The sequence below is a fragment of the Diuraphis noxia genome, unplaced genomic scaffold (assembly GCF_037042655.1).
Source record: "Diuraphis noxia isolate RWA-SAM2 unplaced genomic scaffold, SU_Dnox_SAM2 contig0001, whole genome shotgun sequence".
NCBI classification, from domain to species: Eukaryota; Metazoa; Arthropoda; class Insecta; order Hemiptera; family Aphididae; genus Diuraphis; species Diuraphis noxia.
Genome location: NW_028301711.1, coordinates 25,273,282 through 25,292,144, shown reverse-complemented (window position 1 = coordinate 25,292,144; position 18,863 = coordinate 25,273,282). Strand labels below are relative to the sequence as shown.

Genomic DNA, 18,863 nt, shown 5'->3' with positions numbered 1-18,863 from the left:
TTACATCAAAAACAATATATTATTATTATCATAATACATAATATACATATTATAATGTATAACCATATTATAACATATAAAAATATTAATAACAAAGTAATTTATTGTCCTTGTCATCGCTTAATCCAAATCCGAAATCGATCTTATCTCAGGCCGATGCCGTGTTATAGAATTTTAAATAGGCTCCAATCATATCTACAACAATTTTTGTACAACTATTGTCATTTTGTCAAGAACAAAAAATAATTAGGTATATCGTATATGTCATAATTCATTAGAATTAGACACTTTATAATTAAATACTATACGCACTACTAAATACCAACTGTACCCGTAGGTATTGAATATCACTACACATCACAGTAATGAATATTGCACTTGAACTCGATAATAGGTACTGACCTAAATCTAATATTCTAAGTGACAAATTACAACTGATAAATGCAACCAACATTATAAATATAAATACAAAATACACTGGTTAAAGGCAGTTTTGTAAAAGGGTTTTTTAAAAGTATTAAAGTATAGGTACAGATACTTATTTAAATATCTAAAAAACTTGTTTGAATACTCCGTAAAAAAAAGTATTTGAGTACAAAAAATGGAAATAATTTAAAATGAATTTATGAATACTTTTAAATACTTACCTACTTAAAATTTTTTTCTAAACACAGAAGACTAATGAGAACAGAACTGATTTTCATGACTTCGATAATTTTAGAAAGGATTTCAAACCGCATAATTTGATATAACAATAAAAATAAACTCATCTGATTTTTTTGTCGAATTATTAGAATTTTGTATTGCGTATATTATAATGTACAGTAAAAAAATTACTTTTGATTTTTTTTACGTGATTAAAATTGAAACTAAAATATTTTAATATAAACCAAAACAAAATAAATAAGAATTTTAAAATGAGTATTTGATTTCAAGTACAGTTACTTTAAGAAAGTATTTATAATATCTCAACTAGGCACTTTTTAAAAGTATTTAAAATACGTGTATTAGAACTTAAAAAGTATTTGAATACTTTTACTCAGGTACTTTACAATAGTGGTTAAGGTAAAGTACTAAGGTTATTTATTTATGTTTAGCTTTTACTTGTTGGCTTTGTTAATTAAATTTGGTAGGTACCAATAAAATACATATTTCAATGCGAGATAAAACAGATTTATTTAACCAACTAAATAATCAGAATTGTGAAGTAACAAATACAACTTTTACAAAAAAAAAAAAAATGAAATTTTCCGTCAATTTTTTTTAGATGATATTTTAATCAAAATACGAACGGCTTGCAGCTAAATAATTTTATAATCAACTGGCTTACAACTAGCCTCCGTGGCGCAATGGCTAGCGCGTTCGGCTGTTAACCGAAAGGTTGGTGGTTCGAGCCCACCCGGGGGCGATGATTTTTTTGCGTTTTTTTCATCTTGCCTTTTTATTTCCCATATTTCGTATTACCTCATCACATTACTATTTAGTATTTTTATTTTCATAATTTTTTTAGCATAGCTTTTCTTCTTTTATTATTATTATTACCTGCTCCCCTCAACAGTTTAACATTGAACATTTTCAATGTTATATAAAAAGAATATTTACAGTATATTATTTTATTGAAATTTTGCTCGACGATAATATGTATTATAATGGGCACTTAACATCTTCATATTTTAACCACAAAACCGAACAGTCGCATAAATTTTTGCTTATTAATTATTATTATTATGCGTTGCTGGGAAAATAATGATTCGGAAGAATACCGTTGAAGAGGTTGAAGTCCAACGTTCGTGACTACTAATTAAGTCGGTTATCTTATTAATAATAATTCGCGATTCCAATGTCCTTAACATTAATTATGCTTTCTAATAAATAAATAGCATTGAAAGGACACTACACAACAATTTGCTGTCTCCGTCTCACAAGTGCATATCATAGCAAATTTACGCTCAGTTTATTAACGCTTGACGTTTAGTTCCGTTTGTTTAAAAGTTAGAGTGTACCTATCGAGTATCGATATATTATGAAACTTGATATTAAGAACAATATCTGTGTTTGTATGTGGCTTTTTACGATAATTCAATTTTGTAGCATATTATGCGTATATAGGTATATAAAAAAGCGTAAATTAAAAATACTCACATTTCACTTAAACACTAAATTATTGTATAAAAACCCACGAACAAACACATATAATGTACTTAACATGAAGTTTCATAATAGGTTTCATAATAAATTCACTCTAATTTTTTAACTAACGGAATTAAGCGTGATCTGCTAAGCGTACATTTGCTATGTTATGCACTTGTAAGACGGAGACAAAAAATATGTGAGTAGCGATATCTCAAAGCAGTCTGATTAATTAATTGATTTCCATTCTGATCATTATATCTTGTTTGTTATTTTATAAGATATACAAAAAGATCGAAAAAGTAGTAAGTAAGAAAGTTTATTGAAACAATCATATTTTTTGGTATGCAAAATAACATTTTATTATTATATGTAATTTTAACATAATGTGTTACCTATAGTTATAATTTAAGTGAATAGTTCATATTAATACCTACATACTTTTATATCCATTTATACCTACCCATTTACCTATAAAAGATGGTGTAAAAACTAAAGGTATAAATGTATAATTTTCTAATATTATATCGTTTATTTTCCATCGATATTATTAATGAACAGAAAAAAATTTTGAATCTCGTAGATTCGTTAGTTGACGTTTTAACTGCATCAGCTGTTGTTTTCATTTTATATAGGTTATTATAAAATAAAGGAGAGAAATAAATCATAATTTTTACTTATTAAATCTAAATGTTGCGTATGCTAGAAATATCAAGGAATAAAATATAGTAATACAAACGATTTTTATTTGTTCTAAAATCAATTTCATTGAAATTAAATAACAATTTATATGCACATAAATGATTATATTAAGTATATCAAACATGGCACAGAAATTTTATATACTTATATTATCGTCTCTTTCGTGTTTACATTTGTTTTTTAAAACTATATTGTCTAATATCTACTGTAACCTGTTACTTAAGTATTTTTTCAAGAATCATTTTGATAGTTATATTATTTATGTAGGTATGGCAAAATATTTTAAATTACAATAAATTGTGGTGGTGAAATATGGGAATGAGGCTGCAGCCAGCTGGTGGATTATTTATTTATTTTAAACTTTGATATTATATTATGTAGCTCACTAGCTGTTCAATATTGATAATATCCTAGTGTACGGTTATGGGTAGAAGAAAAATCACGGACAAGAGGAATTTGTCGAAAACTTATGATGTTACCGTAAAACTATACCGTGTTATACCGTAATATTGCACGTTTTCTCCTCACTGAAGTCTGTAGATTTTTATGTAATACGTAACAAAACAAATTATTACGTTGTGGTCTTAAAACGTAATAGAAAAAATTTGTATAAGTATACATGTGTATTATAGTATTGTATAAATGTAGTACATTACTATATTTCTTATAATTTTAAATTTTCGTCTGGAAACATAGACCTGGTATCGACAAATATAAGGAATTATTATTGCTAATGTGGTTTTAACAAGTATTAAATTTCTGATGGCTGTCAACAGCCTCCGTGGCGCAATGGCTAGCGCGTTCGGCTGTTAACCGAAAGGTTGGTGGTTCGAGCCCACCCGGGGGCGATGATTTTTTTGCGTTTTTTTCCTCCCAAGTGTTGACCGTTTATTTTAATTATTTTTAATCACCACAAAGTGAACATAACGCAAATAGTGTATAAGCATATTATTATGATTAAAATCTACACTATCAATCAATATTATAAATATGCAGTACAATTATTTATGATATACTGTATACGATTATTTATTTTGGCGATGAGTGGCTTTTTTTGATAGGTATGCAGATAAACTTACTACAGGTACTTTTACAAAACAATGATTAATTTTCTATCTTTGTAAAAAAATATACTCTAAAGTATAACAGACGTTTGGTTTAGGATAAGTCAAGTATATCCATTCATTTTACAAATACTGAAACAGCCACAGCACAGCGTTCACAATTTCACATTATAAATTATGTTTCAAAATAATAATATGCGGATGGCTGTAGAGTTTATATTTTTACCTATTTAAATGTTTCAACTATAATATTTGACTGAAATTGCCAGTTTAATGAAAAACGATGAATTTTTTAGGAACTCTAATATTTTAATTTTTTTTAGGATCTATACTTAAATATTGTTGATTATTTTTTGTATAATGGTTGATGGGAGAGATGGAATTATGAATGTGACACATCATTAAATTAATTATTTTTACATACAATTCCACATCATTCTCATCGACTTAATGATATTTACATATTTTTCGTACAATATGTGCAACAGTATTTTTATTTTTATTTTTTTATTTATAAAGGAAAATTAAAATTATTTTTCATGTTTCTTTAATAGGTTTTGGAATTATTTTTTTGAGGGGAGGGGCTAAAGGTTCAGATTATGCCAATATATACGGCACAGTGCACGTTCACCGGATAAAAAGATTTTGGGAAATCAAACTACAATTTATTAAAAGCTATAGGTAGATTTAATTTTGTAAATTGCTCTGTACCTACAGGTTGTGCACGAATACATTTTTTTCATATTTGAACCATCTCTTTTTTACTTTCCGTATTATGCGTGTTTTTTTTATACAAGTGGTACTTTTTTTTTATCACGTCAACAAAATATGTTTCGGCGTTCGGAAAACATTCTACAGGCTGCAGCGACGGTTATATAATATTATGTACTCACAGCTCGTAGGAGTATAATAATAAGACAGTGGTGGTTTTTTACTCAATTATAGTGAATTCATTCATATCGTATTGCAACGTGTACGTATAATGTTATTTACATGCGTAAAATAGTAATAAAAATAATAATGGTGATTAGATAACGGAAAGAAAAAAAAACAGTGGTGGCAGTCGGCCGTAATAGAAATCACACTATGACACTAATCCACTCTTTCGTGTGCACGAAGTCATGTCATTCCGATATAACCCCTACTCAAATACAGTGACATGATTTAAATTGAAAACACTGTATGTTCATTGAAAACGACTTCTCGTCGTCTTTCTATAAGATATAATAACACAAAACACGAATTATAAAATCATTATAATGGTAATTTTAGGATTTATCAGAATAATAATACAAAATGGAAAATGGAACTCGACAATATCCATTTACTACTTTTCATTAATATGAAAAGCATTGAAACTGCAATTGCGAAACTGAATTGCACTGATAAACCACAAAAAGATTTTCTAAGTATTTGTTATCAAATGTTAAGAAATGAAAGTACACCTAATGCTTAACTTCTGTCGGTATGAATAAAGGATAAATAATATGGGGAAAATGAGTGACGCCAACGCTTAAGTAGAATTTTACCATCGTCACATTCGGCGTTTTTATAATATATAGAAGCTTTAAAGAGCTCTAACTCACCGTACAGATATTTTTGTCAGACTTAATATTCAGTCCATCATCATTTTTCCGTCTCTGACTCCATCCCTCCGCCTGTCTGTATCTCAATCTTTTTCGTTTTTAGAAAAATCGTGAAATAACGTACCTATAGTACATACGTATTGTATAACAACACAATCATCAGTAAAATTCGTTGTTATAGAAGAACGACAAACATAATATTATATAGGTAACGATTTAATATATAGGTAGTCAAAAAATACGCAGAACAATTCATATTTTATATTATAGACTCTTTAAGTTTGATATTTCGTCACAACTATAATGTTCATTTACTACTTCCACATAGACTTCATAGCCAAAAATGTCCATGTCATAAGTATCTGAAAATTACTCCTCAAAACATGATACGCTCCAGCCGCCTTAATATCATAAAGCGACTAATTATATTTCAAATCATTATTGAATACATTATCATATTTCACCGAGGGACCCGGCAGGTGTCGGCTCATTATTTAAGAAAAATCTCAGACGCAACACTACTGCCTTTGAAGTTATCGTTTTTACCACTCCGCTGTTAGGGTGGTAGACGTTAAAGGCGCCATCGTATAAAGAATTTTTTTTCGCGTCACCGTATACAGTATTATTATATAAACTTACATGAAGCAACATCGTAGTGGTATAATAATATAGGTACTCTCTATATTATACGTATGAATTCATAAAGTTATTTTATGGGACCACGACCTACCGCGGTATAAAAAGTTGTCGTCCGTTTCACTTAATTTACAGGAGTGGGTGCGGGTGGGTCCAAGTCGCATCTCCGCAAAATCTACAGTCAAGATTATGTTATTATTATAATATACAGAGCCATCGAACTCTCCAGCGACGGAATAATAATTATTGTTAACCTCACGTGGAATAATCCATGATAAGTATTAGGTGATAATACAAACAAATGCAATCTTTGTGGACTTATAAGAAATATACCTAATAGTAATATTAATTTGGAACGTTATCAATAACTCGTTAATATTTTCGAGAACGAAACCAATAGGATCATCTTTAGGTGCAGTCACGACATAATGTCTAGAAAAAAAAATAATCTAAAAACTACTTGGGTATCCGTAATTTTCAAACAGAAAGTTTGAATAAAATTCAATCGCAGTATAGATATACATAAATGTTGTGTAGGTTTTAATAATACATACAAATTTAATTAATCTAAAAATCATAACACGGCTGTAAGTATACTATATAGCTTGGTGGAGATTTAATTAACTATAAGGGGGGGCTATAATGAAACGTAAAAGTCCTATAATGGCAGAAAATATTAAGTAGTTAAACTTTTTGTTGAATAAGCTACCGAAAATAATTAATATATATATATTTCCGGAATGAAAAGTTTCGGATCCGTAAAAATGTCTAAAAAAAAAAAGCAAAAACTAGAATTCAATATAAATAATTTTAAAGCAGTATCAATTTGTTTCAAAATACGACAAATTAAAAAATATTAAACCATGTCAAGCGTATATTTTTCCAGAATTGTTGTTAATTATTTAAGTGGCTATATGATCACGTTACGGAAAAGTAAGTTCAACAAGCCCGAATTTTGTCGGTCACGTTGGCCGAAATAATTATGAACACTGCATATTGTGTGATGTACATTGTATACGTAATAATTGTCGTTATCATTTTAAGCAACACGTCCACCGGCAATTTTGACCTTTCGCCCTCTACCCCAACGGCAGGAAAATGAAATTAATATTTAACTCTGGTCGACGTGGCTTGTGGACTCTAATTATAAATATTGTTTTAATTATTATTGTTGGTTGTACTACAGCTCCTATACGGCTGTACTAATTATACAAATATGGTTTGTACACGTATTCATTGCATGTTAAATCTCTGCTATAGTAACTGCTGCTTGTCTGCTTCAATTTTAAATAATTTTCCTACGATACACCCGGTCGAAGCAATCTGCAGATTGTTAGTCTCACGGCTTACTCGCGCTCGACTTTTTTTGCTTAAATTAACTGCTATTCTGATTTACACTTAAAACACGTAGGAAAAAATGTTTTTTGTTACAAAACATTTTTGAAGAATAAATTATATTTTTATCGTTATTAATGTTTGTGTTTTTTCCTTTAATAATGAAAAATTTGATACATGTGAAATACATAATAGGCAATTAGTATCTAATGATTATTTATGAGTGTAAAACCAAATTAAATTTTGAATGTGTATACTATATGTAAATACATTTATTCTTAGATAATTTTCGTCATATTTACTTTTACTTCAGCTAAAGGATTTAAATGAGATTCTGGTCCCAAAGTGAGTGCTGTATTAAAATATTAAGTTACGGTGATGTGTTTACTATAATAAATTTATTTGGCTAAGTCAATTATTATCAAAGTAAATGTTTTTGTCTTTATATATGATTTGAAATTCTAATTATATTTAATTTTAATCTCATAAATAGTAGTATTGAAGTTTTATATAAATGTTTGGCCACCATCCCCCACTCCGGGGCATGGCAGAAACCTAAGGGTGCCCCAATAGAAATTTTGCCAAAACTCTCACCCACGTGTAAAACCAATCTACAGTTCCATAAGAACCTACGGTACTACCCCCTTCCCAATGGCCTTAGTTGCCGCGGGATAATAAAAAGAAAAAAAAAATGTTTGGATGAACGGTGTAAAATGATAAAAAGCACCCCGAAAAAGTGGTGGTTCTAGTTGCAGTAACTTTATTGCGTCCATTAATCCAAACACCTAAATTTTATAAGCTCATTATTGATTTTTTAAAAAACAAACAAATTTTTAATGAATATAGAATATACGTCACTGTGATGTCAGTTAAAATGATCATCTCATATATCATATAACTTTGTCAAGTACTGAGTTATAGTATAATATTAATGTAATATTAAAATTAAGCCATACTATTGACGTGGTTATTCAAAGTGTGGCGTCGAACATCTGAAATCCGAAAAAAAAGTATCAAGTTTAATTATTATAATAATAACCTATATAATACACCTAATACCTATCACACGAATTTAATAATATTATAAACTATGTTATTGATTATGTATTGTAATATACGAGGAATGATGTTTTACTAAGTGCCAACCTATACGCGTAAAATAATACATTATTATTAAGATGATAACGTTTAGGTGCTAAGTGGTTACGCCATAATATTATTATTATGTCATCAATCTTCATCGTATATTCACATATCGCTTTGATGACAATAAAAATAATAATAATATTATTATTATTATTATTATTATTATAATTAACATTATGCCTAAACAAATATTACCAAATTATAATATTCGCAAAACGTTTGATCAATAACATATATTCATAGAAACTCGAAAGTCAACATCATTGTGTGGAGTAGGTATACGAGATGAGGTGAAACGCGTGTACCTATATATTATATGCATATGGTAATTCAACAATCGTGGAAGCTCCTAATTGTCCCTTTAAATTTGCATCAATTCGAATATACGAATTATACGCATAGACCATATTTTAAGTCGTTTTATGATGATTTATAAAATTATCTTACCTATAATCAATATTTTCCTGGATATTAATATTATTTGAATTAGAATAATTAGAATTGTACAACAGTTACAATAATATTTTTTTTTCTATTGACTATGTAGAATTTATGTATTAATTGCACAATAAGCAAATTCGATATAGTAGAACAATTGATTTTGATTTTTCGAGGTGACGGAGACTGTTCGTTAAAAGAATCCTCCAGATTTTATTTAGATAGATTTAAAATATATATTATAGTATCTCATCTATTTTATATTTTATATGTGAGCCATCTACCATATTATCATCTAAAACTAGCGATTATTCTTAAAGTTGGTTGCTTGATTTTTGAAAATATACCTACCTGTGTTAGTAAATCATAATATAAAAGAACAAAAATTAGAATTTAAACAAATAACTAATAAATATATTGGTATACTTATAACAGTTGATCAATAAACATACTCTTGGTGAGTCATCTTTTCTCCTGTATGAATGATACATTTTTTCCCCGTCTTTCTCGTCATATATCCGTTGTTCAATGGATATGTTTTATCCATTTCTTCTGAATAACGATGGTAAATATCCTACGTGATATTGATTCCACTGAGAAACTTTTAAATTTATTGGGGTACACGACAGTGAAGCGATGCTAGTATTATTATTATTAATAATTACAGTGTGACGCACGTCCAGAAAAGGTTAAACTAAAAATCGCAACCATTACTTTATATATAATAAATCGTTTGTTATTTTTAAGCTCCAAAACGTGCTTGTCAATAATATACTAAGATATTATCATTATAATAATTGCTTTATAATATAAAGTTTATAAAATATACAAGAAACTTACTCGATATCATAATACTATGATTATTACTAAGAATTTTATTCTGATGCGAATGGTCAATAATATTTTTTTTTTTTTTTTACAAGATGTTTACAGTACTTCCGAAAGAACAATAAACAAATGTAATAATATAGATTATATAACATGACTACATGAGTAATAATATGACGAAAGAAGCCACTCATTAATGTTACTTGGGTTGATGGAACTACTTATTTTGAATATTTAGTTAGGGAGATTTATAAGCTAAGTTTCATGTAACTATGCCACATCAGTTACGTTTAAGACGTCTATCGTGATTACCGAGAATCGTAGGTAGGTACTGCTAGATTTTTTATATGTGCGTTAGGATGATTGCATATAACTTAGGTACTATGGAAACGCTTATAGTTGAGTTTTGATTCATCTTGAACGGACTTCATCCTGAGATCTAGATGTATAGAGTGGTTAGAGACATAAGGTGGAGCATTAAGTAGTTTCCTTAACACAGATTATATAACATTATTATTATTTCTGATGCAAATGATCAATACTATAATATATTATTATTATAAACGTGGAGGTAACTCTGTTTGTTTGTTGCGTTTTCGCGGCTAAACCACCGAACCGATTTTGATGAAATTTTGTATATGATAGCATTAACTCTGAAAAGTTATAATATACACTATACCTAAAAAAAAAATACGATAAAATGCACAAGAATTGTGAAATTAAATAACCACTCTAATGTACTCGAAAGTCAATTGCAGCATGGATAGAAATAATTTAAATTTGGAGAGGGAATTGATTTTATACCATAGGCATGATTTAGGAAAGGTTTTTTTTTTCGAAAAATGCAATTCAAGATGTGGAAGAGGATGGAAAAGTTTGTATGGGAAATAATATTTTTATGGCTAAATTCGATTGAAACTTCCAGGTATTTATGCTTTTAGATACAATTAATTGAATATGCTGGGTTTAAACTAACTTCCTTATTCATCATAATTAGTACCTACTCGGAACTCTAAAAAAGCACTTTCATGCTAATTGCATCCTATAACATAAACAAAAAACAACTGTTTCCAGAACATTAATTTAAAAACACTAAAAGTTAAAATACCTAAAATAAGAACAACTATTACCCTACATTATTTAATTATATGTAGCGGTCATATGAGCTTTTATTTTAAATGAAACTTACTTATTGAATTACAATACAAAATTAAAATAAATCACAAACATAAACTTTCTGTTTTAGAAGTACAGCAAACATGAAATGTGAATATGCCAAGAGGTACTTGTTAGGCCACCTATCCGCATCGGTTATACTTTATATCTATCTAAAATTAAAATTAAAACACAGAAAACGAATTAATAGGTATAATAGATATATTTATATTAATAGATCACTGATCAATATAATATTACGTCATGATAAAAATCAAAATTAAAATGAAAACATTGACTTGTACTTATGTGGCGGGCATACAGAGTGACTATCTTAGGTATTTGTTTCTATACATATGATTATAATATTCGCACCAATCAATAATTATAACATATGACTACATGAGTAACATTTTTGCTTGCGTGCATTATTTAAAAAAAAATTTAACCTACTGAGACATTTTAAATATGACAAATATAGCAAAAATAAGAAATTAGCAACTTTTTTTGTATACATAATTTATTCGTTATTATTCTTGACGATAATTTTTGTTACATATTTCATTTGATTTTGGCTGAACAAAATATTCAGTGCAGTTCTTAAATATTACAAAATTATTATTTGTATTTTTGCGATATTTAAAAAAAATTGATTTTAGGTAATTGATTCTAAATGCTAAAACTAAATAATTAGTGATATTATAGGCCATGTGTGGTTGATGTGAAAATCGGGATTTTTCATCCTAATGTTTAGAGGTATATACGTTGGAGAAGACATGCACGTAAAACTAGAATCATTTTTTTTTTTCAGAAATATTAAAAAAGAATAACGAATTCCTGGTTCATATGGGTAGGTAATAACGAAAATGTACAGATAAATTTATATTCTGTAGTTCATTCTTGTAGTCATTGCACTGTGTGTAAAAATGAATTTAAATCGACATTTGTGAAACATTTTATTGGATTCATTTTTTCCATTTCGGCGATACCTATATAGACATTAATACATTATTACGTTCGACACGAATCACACATAACTTGTTATGAGCCACAAGATATTCGGTAACGCAAACTGTTCAATATAATATGGGGCCCTAACGTTAATAAAATATTGTACATAATAATGGAAATTATATTATGTATTAATGTGGTCAAAGGTTTCACGAAAGTGATATAATTGACGTCACGAGCACACAATCATGAAAAAATAGATATTCGATAAATGTTGGAAATTATAGTTCATTATTCATACGAAGTGCAATAAAAACATATGAAAGGTATTATAATGTTGTTGAAAATTACATTTTTGTCAACTTCATTAAAAAAAAAAAATTAAACTTGCAATACAGAAAACATTATTACATAATATTATATTAGAATTTTTAAGTACCTTCCATTAATATTATCAAATAATTGTAATGTTGTAATCCAATAAATGTAATTTGTATACAAAATATATAACACTAATCTTAAAAAATATCATGTAAAAACTAATGTCAGGCTAATAACCTAAGTTTTTGAAACCATATTTGTTTAAATAAAAAAAAAAGTATTATATAGGTATGTAAATTTAAACAATTAAAAGATAATATAATACGACTGTAAGTAAAACGAATAAAATGTAATGATTACAGCTTAATAAATTGCACTATGGCACCGTTGCCGATTAGAACCTCGGTCACGGGCGGCACCTCTCTTCGGGTAGTCACTGTTTTTGGAGACAGATGTATTATTTATTTTTATAAACTTTGGTACTATATATAATAAATTAACGACAATCATTTGATAGTAATATGGCCTCTAAAATAATATAGAAAATTATGTTTGTAATCAAATAAGTTACAACAATAAACTATTTTCAGATACTATAATCACGGTCAGCTACTTTTAAATATATAGAAAAAAAACAACATTAAACGAGAAAAATATGTCCGAAGAAGATATTATGCGAACGCTGAAAAACTCGTTGAAAATCTCGAACACCCATAGACCATATAGTGATATAATATGCAAAATATCAAGACATAACAATAATAATTTAAAACAAATCCTGATACAACTTATGATTACTTATTGGCGAAGTAATGACGGAAAAAACCAGGCATCGAATGCACAGCCTCCGTAATCTATAATTATGTATGATAAATAATAATATTATCATCTTATTCCATCCTCGCCATTATGTTAGTATTATGATAATATTATATACCTACCTACTCTGTTTATAAGTGTGCTATACAGATTCGGTTTGCGTGCATAGTGTGTAGCCATAGTTTTTGTGTTTATCTGTGCCGTTTATTCTTTGATTTTAGTCGTAGGTACGTTTTATTACATTACTATTATTGTTTGTAGCCCGGCGCAACAGGTCGCAGCTGCTGTGGGCGAGATCTAAAGGGTGGGTGACGAGCGTCACGGGGGTCGTATCGTTGACGTCCTTCACCCCATCCGACGGCTTCAAAGGCGTAAAGCCAGAGTCCGGCGGTGAGCCGCGATTATCGTCGTATCGATATAATGTCTACGTAAAATTGACGAAGAATATATTCATATCATATTATATGCAAATTATATTACAACAGAAATAAACCGATCGAAGAATATTTTTAAGAAAATCTACGACAGTAATATCGAGTAAAAATATCGTACCAACATTATTATTTGTTGTTTTATTAATTTATTAATAGACATTTCGATGCGTACTTAATAGGTATATAGCCAAAAAACAATATCAAATGGTATCGAATTTTTGATTTTCTGAAATCATTTTTATGCGTTTGGGTCAAATTTACGGACGCTAGATTAGGTTCCTATAAACTTCAGTGAATATAGCCACGCTTATTGTAATCACGTATATATGGAATAGGAGACCAGAGTGAATTGGATATTTAAATATTATTATAATTTCAACGGTTTTTGTCACGTGATGTATTTTTAACACCGAAAAATTGAAATTAAGCTTATAAAATATAATACATACAATTTGAGCTAAACTCATTTGGCATGGCGTACCTATTATAGTTATTTATAGCCGTGTTATTTTTTTGTTGAAATAATATTAACGAATTGGGAAAATGAATAATTATAATAGTTTATACCGTAATATGTTTTCGTTATGGGTTCAGAGTTATTACTTAGTAGTGATTGCCTATAGCATATTAATTAAAATGCTACTTGATGATTACATTAAATCACAATATTTTGGTCATAACATAGAATAATCAAAATTGTATTGGTAATTAACGATAAATTATTCCATATATTCTTACAGTTACCTAGAATTTCACATTATGTATTCATATCAGTCGTCATAAAATATGATCGATAATATAATAATATGTAACAACCAATGAGGTTTCAGAAAAATGTAGGTATAGGTACTCTAACCTTTATGTATCAAAATTGATCACGTAAAAAGTAAAAACAATTATAATATAGAAAAGATTATGAGTTATCGTACAAATTTAAATGTGTATAATATGTTGAATTTTAAAATTATTTCTCAATATTATCCGTAGGAATAAAAAAAAATTGACATACTTACATTGTACCGACCGTTTATAAAGCACTCAGTTGTTGAAATATTAGTTGGACGTTTCTCGCCATATATACATTTTAATATTTTATGATAGGTATACGCAGAATGTATTAATATTTTCATTGAATTAGGTTGAAATTATAGAAATTTAAAAATTTAGCGACAAGTTTCGGTGTGTCTGGGGACAATCGATGAATATAATATTCTGATAGATTACACTGCAAGACGTATCGCATCCCAGTGCTGGTTTGGGGCTACTTTCTGAGCATTTTTTATGTATTTATTATTATGTTATTATTATACGCGTTTAAAATACCTGGGGCCCGAATCGTTACTATACAGTGTGTTCGCTATACTTTTGTCGGCGTACCATTGTGTAAAAAACGTCGTTACAATATATGAACGCGTGCGAGCGCACCATCCATTATAATAATAGCATATATCGGGCATTCACTGCTTTCCGATGATTTGAGTAATGGTTGTTTGTATTTCGTTGTTATTATTTTTCTATTCCCTTTAAATGGATGTGTGTGCGCGTGGGTTATATCGTATATGAGTTTGAGCCCTCTAAACGTTTTCAACACCGACACCGCCGCCAACGCCATCACCTCCGCAACCATTTATTTTATTTTTAACGGAAACTACATTTTATTGTATCATCGTGTATTATCACAGTATTATGAATAATAGTAATAATAATAATAATAATAATAATATAATAGTATGCGAACTGTGATGACGATGGCGATTGAACGGGTGGCTGCGACGCGTGAGTGAGTCCTTTTGTAAAGATATAGTTTTAGTCCAAATGAGTTTTGCCGTTGATCTGTATACCACGGGATAGACGTGGGGCCAACTTTGCGTAAAGTCATCAAAGTTTGTTTGTTCGCAGCAATCGTTTACTCGCGCAGATGCCTTAAGAAATACATACATAGTATATACATATATATGTTCATGCTATATACACACGATAATAATATGTGTATAACACAACTCTTAAGTATACGCGTATACTGGTTCAGCACATCGCATATACAATGTTATATATTGCATGTTATATTATTATGTTATGTTTACCGAAGATTCCGTCACGGAAAATGCGCACGCGCACTTCGAATCCAACGACGCCTAGGCCGAAGTCACCCATGACTTGTACATAATATTATTATGATACACCATGTATTGCATTATATTATATACAGAGTGATGGTGATGGGCATGGTCGTTATTCGAAATACACATTTTAACACAAAGAACGTCACACACCATCATTATATTATTGTTCGTCATTATTTTATTGTTGTGTTATCTCCGCCGACTTCCGCCGTCTTAAAATTGTAATGTGTTGTACATAATAATATTACGAAAACGCAAATTTAGCGTCCAGTATAGCCAATATCGTGCAGTTGTACGTTGTTGTTTTTAATATTGTTACTGACCTGTTATCAGATTCTGTTTTAGTAGGTTGTATCTATGTTTACAGTACCTATACCTTCGACCATATAAGCTAATAGACGCGCCTTATCATATGCTTGTATAGGCACATTATGTAGCCATCATGTTTAATGATATGACGTCACGTTTGGGAAAACAATTTCGAGTTATTATTAATTTGTTTATTTTATTTGGTGTTCACTCGACACTCGTTCACGGGCTCACAGTGTTTGCCTGCAGATACATTACGATATTGCGAATTATTTAAAAATTCTCTTAACTCGCTTACGAATTAAACAATACTATAATCATCCGAAGACGCACGAGCACCGATAATGTTCTTTATTGTCAATCGTGGGACGCGAAGTCTATTAGTGCAATAAAGAGAGTCAGCGATAATAATATAGTGAACATTATTAATTAGTAATATTGTAGAGCTGATGTGTATACGGTGACGGACAGAATCAGGTTCCCATACTTTAAATGGTAAATGAAAATTGAAAATCGACGAAATGGAAACGGAGAAAAAACCACAGGCAAATAATCACGTCGAACGGTCGAGTAATTTGAAAAGTTTATCGGTTAAAAAAAATACTATTTAAAAAAAATACCAAGTAAAGGTATAATAGTGGTTACGGCGGTCGGTGGCTCACAAACGGATATTAAAAATTAAATTAAAAACGCTCATGTTGGCATTCGCAAACATATTCATTGAATTCATTATTATCCGTCCCGAGAAATAGCTTCGAATTGTCTGCAACACGGCCGTATAAATCATTTAATATAATATATATACATATATGTATGTTTTGTGATTTTTCAAGAGTGCTCACCACATATCACATTTTTGTATATCGTGTTTACTTTTTTGATTTTTTACTATATATCATTTATATACTATTCGATCTGTACACAATTAATTGTAATTAAAATTGATGGCTAGTCATTATTAATGTACGTCGTGATTGCGTCCCTGTTACGCGTTGCCCATTGGTTAGGATAACCAAACCTTAGAATACCCCAGAAACATATTATTATTTTTTTTTTTTAAATTTACATTTAATTTATGTGGTTTTGTAATGATTTTGAGATTCATACATCAACATTAGTTTAGTCACCTCGGGTAATCACTAGATTTACTTTCAGATTTAGGTCAATACCAACTTTTTCAAGTTAAGAGTGCGCAAGCGTCTGGAGTTTAATGCTGCTATAAGCCAGTCGAATATGTGAGGGATATTATTATGTATTATGCTTATTATATGCTTATTTTATTCAAATTTTGTTTTCTTCTTGGAAATTGAATCAATCCTATAAAAAGATGACATGTCATATACTTTTTTTGGAATACTTATATTTTTTATATTCCTATCTACATTTGAGAACTGTTCCATAGAAAACTTGTTTTTCATCAGTATAATATATATTGAAATACGATTGATAACAAATTGTATTTACTTTCATAGTTTCATACAATTTTTAAAGTTTTATGATCTAAAAACGAGTAAAAAAACAAAAAATATTTATCGCATAGAAACCTAGCTCCTTATAAGTTCCGTAACAATTCCTAGTTTTTATCAGTTTATATAGCCATATCGGTAATATAACTTATAAGTACATGAAATTCGAAAGAGACTAACGGATACAGAGCATATTATACAATTTAATATGCACAATGTATATTATAGTACATTATAAAACTTATAAGTTATGCGCGTTTTGTCACGTCAAAAACTCAAAATGCAGTAATTATTATAATATCGTCGTTGTCGAGAGATCTTCGGACACCACAATGATTAAAATATGACTTTAATCTTCCCGTGGATCACGTAGTTAACCCCGATTCGTCTATATGTATACGTGTTTATTTGTGCATGCGAGTGTGTGTTAGCAGACATGTTTTAGTATTTGTAATACGTGGTTGTTTCACCAAGTATGTTCTCCTAAATTTTTGTTTGATAATAAATTTCTTCGAGTTCAGATGTTTTGGGGGGCTTTTAAGTACACAGTACACTAGCTGTGTTTTCAAATACTTAGATATATGTGTAATGCGTGTATGCTTATCATTTAAAGAGTAACACGAGACTTCCCTTTTTTATGGTTAATTATTACTAGAGGTTACAAATACAACGTTATCATAAAAATCGTCTGCTCGCTTCCCCTCCCCCCCCGCCCCTCACGCAAGTTTTCCCATCAAACACAGAGTATTATTGGGGTGCGAATCCACGGATCTGCGAGAGATGGGTGTTTGTCTACAGTGTGAGCTTTGTATAAGACATAATTTTTTATATCTATATACATACATATATATATATATAAGTATATTGTACAGTTGCGAAAGGTGGTTTGACGGTCGGCTTCTCTCTCTTTCCTCTGTTTCCATTCCTCACTTTCACAGTATTATAGTCGCTCTCTTTCTGCATCTCTCGTCCGACACTCCAAAAGCATTTCGTTATATCCATGTATACAGACCTGGCGGAATTTCATTAAAATTATTCATTATAGCTCGGTCATGCGGTGCCAAAGTTAAAAAGGACGGGCCCCCATCGCCATTCGACTTTCGGTATGTATTGTGTGTGCCCGTCGTAATTTATAACGACCCCTGCTCGGCATCCACGCGGTGTTACCTGTTATCCGCAAAGCTCAACGTTTAACACGTGAGCACAATATTATTATATACATTATATTATATTATATACGATTTACGCATCTTTGGTTTCCACCAATACCGAATATTACGGAAAAGATAAAAAAAAAAACACGCCACCCTTACGATGACACGATCCGACGTCGAATTTCGAAGGCGTTTTGTATTTATAAGTTTTAAGGGTGTATCGTGTATATTATATTATGATTATATGTATAAACGAGATGATAATT

At 29.7% G+C, this 18,863-nt stretch overlaps 1 protein-coding gene and 2 non-coding genes across 3 annotated transcripts in view; all 3 read left to right on the top strand.

The window, feature by feature from the left end:
• LOC149060369 (limbic system-associated membrane protein-like) overlaps positions 1-18,863 on the top strand; it is a 589,994-nt gene that overhangs the window by 105,051 nt on the left and 466,080 nt on the right. The gene's annotated exons all lie outside the window — the stretch shown is intronic.
• TRNAN-GUU (transfer RNA asparagine (anticodon GUU)) lies at positions 1,336-1,408 on the top strand. Its single transcript has one exon. It is a non-coding gene; the product is annotated as a tRNA-Asn (tRNA).
• Positions 3,608-3,680, top strand: TRNAN-GUU (transfer RNA asparagine (anticodon GUU)). The gene has a single exon. It is a non-coding gene; the product is annotated as a tRNA-Asn (tRNA).